This window comes from Triticum dicoccoides, chromosome 6A (assembly GCF_002162155.2).
Source record: "Triticum dicoccoides isolate Atlit2015 ecotype Zavitan chromosome 6A, WEW_v2.0, whole genome shotgun sequence".
Taxonomy (NCBI): Eukaryota; Viridiplantae; Streptophyta; class Magnoliopsida; order Poales; family Poaceae; genus Triticum; species Triticum dicoccoides.
Genome location: NC_041390.1, coordinates 487,724,619 through 487,731,645, shown reverse-complemented (window position 1 = coordinate 487,731,645; position 7,027 = coordinate 487,724,619).

Below are 7,027 nucleotides of genomic sequence, written 5' to 3'. Positions count from 1 at the left end.
AAAGAGAGAGGCCGAAGAAGCCTACAAAAAAAGAAAAAAAAAGAAAAAAAAATAAAAAATGAGAGAAAAGAGAGAAGGGACTATGTTACTATCCTTTTACCACACTTGTGCTTCAGAGTAGCACCATGTTCTTCATATAGAGAGTCTCTTGAGTTATCACTTTCATATACTAGTGGGAGTTTTCATTATAGAACTTGGCTTGTATATTCCAACAATGGGCTTCCTCAAGTGCCCTAGGTCTTCATGAGCAAGCAAGTTGGATGCACACCCACTTAGTTTCAGTTTGAGCTTTCATACACTTATAGCTCTTATGCATCTGTTGCATGGCAGTCCCTACTCCTCGCATTGACATCAATTGATGGGCATATCCATAGCCCATTGATTATCCACATCGATGTGAGACTTTCTTATTTTTTATATTCTCCACACAACCTCCATCATCATATTCTATTCCACCTATAGTGCTATATCCATGGCTCACGCTCATGTATTGCGTGAAAGTTGAAAAGGTTTGAGAACATCAAAAGTATGAAACAATTGATTGGCTTGTCATCGGGGTTGTGCATGATTTGAATGCTTTGTGTGGTGAAGATGGAGCATAGCCAGACCATATGATTTTGTAGGTATAACTTTCTTTGGCCATGTTATTTTGAAAAGACATGGTTGCTTTATTAGTATGCTTGAAGTATTATTGTCTTAATGTCAAATGATAGAGTATTGCTTTGAATTACTCGTGTCTTAATATTCATGCCATGATTAGATTACATGATCAAGATTATGCAAGGTAGCATTCCACATCAAAATTTATCTTTTTTATCATTTACCTACTTGAGGACGAGCAGGAATTAAGCTTGGGGATGATGATATGTCTCCGTCGTATCTATAATTTTTTATTGTTCCATGCCAATATTATACAACTTTCATATACTTTTGGCAACTTTTTATACTATTTTTGGGACTAACATATTGATCCAGTGCCTAGTGTCAGTTCCTTTTTGTTGCATTTTTTTGTTTTGCCGAAAATCCATATCAAACGGAGTCCAAACGGGATAAAAACTTATGGAGATTTTTTTGGAATATATGTGATTTTTGGGAAGAATAATAAACGCGAGACGATGCCCGAGGGGGCCACGAGGCAGGGGGCGCTCCCCTGACCCTCGTGGCCACCCCGTAAGGCGGTTGATTCCCTTCTTTCGCTGCAAGAAAGCCAATATCCGGATACAAATCGTGTTAAAATTTCATCCCAATCAGGGTTACGTATCTTCGGGAATATAAGAAACGGTGAAAGGCCAAAATCTGGAATGCAGAAACAAAGAGAGACAGAGAGACAGATCCAATCTCGGAGGGGCTCTCATCCCTCCGCCGTCATGGAAGCCATGGACCAGGGGGTAAACCCTTCTCCCATCTAGGGAGAAGGTCAAGGAAGAAGAAGAAGAAGGGGGCTCTCTCCCACTCTCTCCCGGTGGCGCTGGAACGCCGCCGGGGCCATCATCGCGACAACGATCTACACCAACACCTCCGTCATCTTCACCAATGTCTTCATCACCTTCCCCCATCTATCTACAGCGGTCCGCTCTCCGTTGTACCATTTACTCGAACATGGTGCTTTATGCTTCATATTATTATCCAATGATGTGTTGCCATCCTATGATGTCTGAGTAGATTTTCATTGTCCTATCAGTAATTGGTGAATTGCTATGATTGGTTTAATTTTGCTTGTGGTTATGTTGTTGTCCTTTGGTGCCCATCATATGAGCGTGTGCGTGGATCACACCATAGGGTTAGTTGTATGTTGATAGGACTATGTATTGGAGGGAAAGAGTGACAAAAGCTTCAATCTAGCATAGAAATTGATGCATACGAGATTGAAGGGGGACCAATATATCTTAATGCTATGGTTGGGTTTTACCTTAATGAACGTTAGTAGTTGCGGATGCTTGCTAATAGTTCCAATCATAAGTGCATAGAAATACAAGTCAGGGATGATATCTAGCAGTGGCCTCTCCCAGATAATACTTGCTATCGGTCTAGTAAAGTAGTCAATTGCTTAAGGACAATTTCGCAACTCCTACCACCACTTTTCCACATTTGCTATACTAACTTTATTGCTTCTTTACCTAAAACAGCCCCTAGTTTTTAATTACATGCTCTTTATATTCTTGCAAACCTATCTCGTTACACCTACAAAGTACTTCTAGTTTCATACTTGTTCTAGGTAAAGGGAACGTCAAGCGTGCATAGAGTTGTATCGGTGGTCGATAAAACTTGAGGGAATATTTGTTCTACCTTTAGCTCCTAGTTGGGTTCAACACTCCTACTTATCAAAAGAGGCTACAATTGATCCCCTATACTTGTGGGTTATCAGTATGTCATCAAGACTAACGTTCCCAAGGCCGGTGAAGGTGTAACCACTGCTGATGTCAAGATGTTTGCGCAACTTGACTCAACCGGCAAGAACATCATTTGTGGTCATCTGAACAAAGGACAGTAGGGCTATGTGAGTGATTTAGAAACTGCAAAGCTAGCCTGGGACTGGCTGTCCAAGGTCAGTGAAGGCATCTCAACTTAGAGAGACTCAAGGATTGATGTACTTCGCAATCTCTTCAACCGCTTCAAGAAAAATGAGAATGTCCAACTCGTGTTCGATCGCCTCACTGATATCACAAATGAGCTTCGTGCACTCGGCACCACTAAGATCACCAACCATGAAATAGTGAAGAATCTACTGAGATCACTTGATAGCTCATTTGCCACTTTGTCCCTGATGATTCAAGAATGCCTTGACTTCAAAGATATTGATCCGTCTGACATACTTGAGAGGCTCAACACACATGAGTTCTAGCTATCTAAGAAGAGAGATATCTATGGCCCCAACTATGGCCGATCACGTGCTTTGATGGAAAAAGATGTTTCCTCATCTGAAGAAGAATATGACTGCAGTTCTGGTGATCCTGAAGACATTGGCAAAGAGCTAGCAATGCTTGTGAGAAAGTTCCAAAAGTTCTCCAAGAAAAATCACTTCGGAAAGTCTTCAAGATCCAGCTCAAGAAATGATGAGGCTTCCTCTCGTGACTACAAGAAGAGAACATGCCACAAATGCAAGAAGCTAGGCCACTACATATCTGAATGTCCTCAGTGGGACAAGGTAGCCAAGAAAAAGAAGAAGAGCAAACAATATGATTCTGACGACAAGAAGAAGAAGAAGAAACCTTCAAAATCTTCTTCCAAGTCTTCATCAAAGTCTCCGTCTCACAAGAAGAGCTCATCTGGCAAGGCTCGTGCTTTCAATGGAAAGGAGATGGATTCAGAGGAGTCTGCTTTTGAGGAGGCAGAGGTGGACTCTGAGGAGGAGTCTGATTCAGGCGTGGCAAGCCTAGCTCTAGCTTCAGCATTCGTCGCCAAGTCCATCTTCAACATTGAAGACAATGGTCACACCGCCGACGCCAAAGACGATGATGAGGAAAACTCTGCTCCGACCTACTGTTTCATGGCACAAGGTGCCAAGGTAAACTCACGAGATGCCTACTTTCATACCTCTAGTGAAGATGGCTCTGAGTGTCCAAGCCCAGCTATAAGACTCTTGCTAAAATTGCAACTGAACAACAAACTGCTATGGAACACATTCAAAAATTGCTAGACAAAAGGATGACCTGTTGGACGAGGAAATGAATCGAACTCAGTCCTTAATCGAAGACATAAAAAACCTTTGTGTTAAGTACGAAGAACTTGAAAGTCATCATGAAACCCTCTTAGCCACTCATGAGAAGCTTTCCTATGATTATCTTCAAAGGAAGCAAGATCTAGAGAAACTGAGAGTGTCCCATGAAGTTCTTCAAAAAGAGAACGATTCACTACTCGCTCAATAGATCAGTTCCGCTTAGGAAGATTTTGTGCCACCATTTTTAAAATGCCTTAAGAGTGACAATGTTGTCTCTATTGCTGAATGTTCTATTGCCTCTGATGTTTCAATATCTTCAATTAATTATGTGGTAACTAACCCCTCTTCTAAGGATACCACTACTATTGTTGATGAGAATGCTAGTTTGAAGACATTGCTTGAAACAAGCATGTACGAATGCCTCAAAGGGAATCACACACTATGTGATGTCCTCAAGAAACAAATTCTGACCTGAAACCCAAGGAAAGAGGGTGCTGGTTTCGAGAGGAAAATGAATGCTGATGGCTCTTACTGGAAGCCTGAGCAGTACCCCCAAACCACATGGGTTGCTTTAAAGGGTCCCTCAATAGACCCATCCACTTTATCTGGCTTCACTTGTGCTAACCCTATTATCATTGACGAGTCCTTTGACTCCAACTATAAACTATTTAAGAATCAGAAGGGCGAAGTGTTTGCCAGTTTATTGGTACTAACTACAGGAATGGGCCACCTTTGAAGAAGATCTGGGTTCCTAAGAGTTGTCTTGAGAAGCTTCCAGTGAATGTCATCAAGACACCACCAGGGAAGAAGACAAACCCCACACCAAAGGCTTCATATGGCCCACAGGCTTCATACAGGCAGAACACCTCACAAGGTCACCCTAACGCCAATGTTTTGCAGGGAAATCATCATCGGACTCATGAATATGAGCGTGTTTCATCTAACCGCTATGTTCAGAGATCAAAAAACTTTTCTGCATACTCTTTTGAGTACTATTGAGTACTATTCACCACTGGCAAAACTATTTGCTAGGGATCCAAAGCCAAAGTTCTTAGATGCTGCACTTAGACACATTGCTTCTAAGCCACCCCTGAAGATGTGAGTGGTTACGAAGAATTAACTTCTCTTGTAGGGAAAGGTCTCCAGGTGGAAATCACGGACTTCCAAAGACAATGCTGGGGACCCAAAACATCTTGTGGGATGCAAGATAAAGTGCCAAAATGGTCTTACCATGTATTTCGTCCCAGGGTTTCTTGAAAATCATCCTATCGTACCATCGAAGAATCTTAACTTTGATAGTATGATTGTTCGTTATATGTTGTGCTTCACAATACTCTTGGTGAAGCCTATCCCGCTAACTGCACTTTAGGGAATGACTCCGAAAGCTATTGAATGGATAATGGACAGTGGATGCACTAACCACATGACTGGTGATCGAAGTATTCTCATGGATTCAACCCTACTCCATCTACTAAAAGCCACATCACGTCCGCTGACACTGGTAAAAGCAAGTTATTGGGCTTGGGTAGAGTTGCTATCTCAAAGGATCAACACATGGATAAAGTGATGCTTGTTGAATCCCTTTGTCGGTGTCAAAACCGGCGGATCTCGGGTAGGGGGTCCCGAACTGTGCGTCTAGGCCGGATGGTAACAGGAGGCAGGGGACACGATGTTTTACCCAGGTTCGGGCCCTCTTGATGGAGGTAAAACCCTACGTCCTGCTTGATTAATATTGATGATATGGGTAGTACAAGAGTAGATCTACCATGAGATCAGAGAGGCTAAACCCTAGAAGCTAGCCTATGGTATGATTGTTGTTCTACGGACTAAAACCCTTCGGTTTATATAGACACCGGAGAGGGTTAGGGTTACACAAGGTCGGTTACAAAGGAGGAGATATCCATATTCGTATTGCCTAGCTTGCCTTCCACGCCAAGTAGAGTCCCATCCGGACATGAGACAAAGTCTTCAATCTTATATCTTCATAGTCTAACAGTCCGGCCAATGGAGATAGTCCGGCTGTCCGGAGACCCCCTAATCCAGGACTCCCTCAGTAGCCCCTGAACCAGGCTTCAATGATGATGAGTCTGGCGCGCAGTATTGTCTTCGGCATTGCAAGGCGGGTTCCTTCTCTGAATACATCACAGAAGAATTTGAATACGGGGATAGTGTCCGACCCTGCAAAATAAGTTCCACATTCCACCGTAGAGAGAATAATGTTTTCGCAGATCTAATTTGCTGGCTTGTTTTGGCAGCATGACGTTATGTCATGGCCCGGTGATTATTCAAACCGTTTCTTTTAACCATCCCCGCACATAATGCGAGGCAGTTTTTCGACACGTCTTGTCAAAGCAGAGATCGTGTCCCCTAATTACGGGATTCTCATCAATACGGGCGTGGGTAACCCAACCACGCCATCAATTGCGGTGCGTGGGGGATAAGCGAGTTTTACCAGGCAAGTGGGGACGCTTAGTTTCGTCCGCCCATATAAAGGGATAAGGATTCACCTTTCTATCCACGCCTTCTTCCTCCTTTGCTCATCCGTTTTCGCACACTTGAGCTCTAGCGCCCAAGTCCACACTTCCACCTCAACCTTCTCCAACCATGTTCGGAGCGGGAGGCAAGTGGATGGTCTCCTCCGTCACGGAGGGAGACATCAAGAAACTGAGGAGAGCCGGATACCTGCCCGACGACATCGCGCACCGGCTCCCAGATGAGGGGCAGCTCATCCCCACCCCTAGGCCCCATGAGAGGGTAGTATTCCTCACCCATTTCCTCAGTGGACTGGGATTCCCTCTCCATCCCTTCGTCCAGGGGCTCATGTTTTATTACGGCCTAGATTTCCACGATCTGGCCCCGAACTTCATCCTCAACATCTCGCCGTTTATCGTCGTGTGTGAGGCCTTCCTCCGCATCAGGCCCCACTTCGGCTTATGGTTGAAGACCTTCAATGTCAAGCCGGAGGTGGTGGGCGGCCGCCAGGCAGAGTGCGGAGGCGCCATGGTGGGCAAGATGCCCAACGTAACATGGCTCGAGGGCTCCTTTGTGGAAACCATAAAGGGGTGGCAATCGGGGTGGTTCTATATCACCAAGCCGCGCGACCCTGCATGGGCAGCGGCCCCCGAGTTCCGATCTGGCATCCCCATGTGGCTCACCTCCTAGAAAGAGAAGGGCCTGTCCTGGGGTAATTCGAAAGAGCTGACCGGACTCCAAACATGTATTCAAAACATGCTGGACAAGAAGCTCAAGCTTGTCAACATAGTCCAAGTTATGCTCATCCGCGGGATACTCCCGTGCCAACAACGGGAGTTCAACTTGTGGAATTCAATCCGTCGCAGCACCAAACTCTGAACAGGCTCTTTGACATGA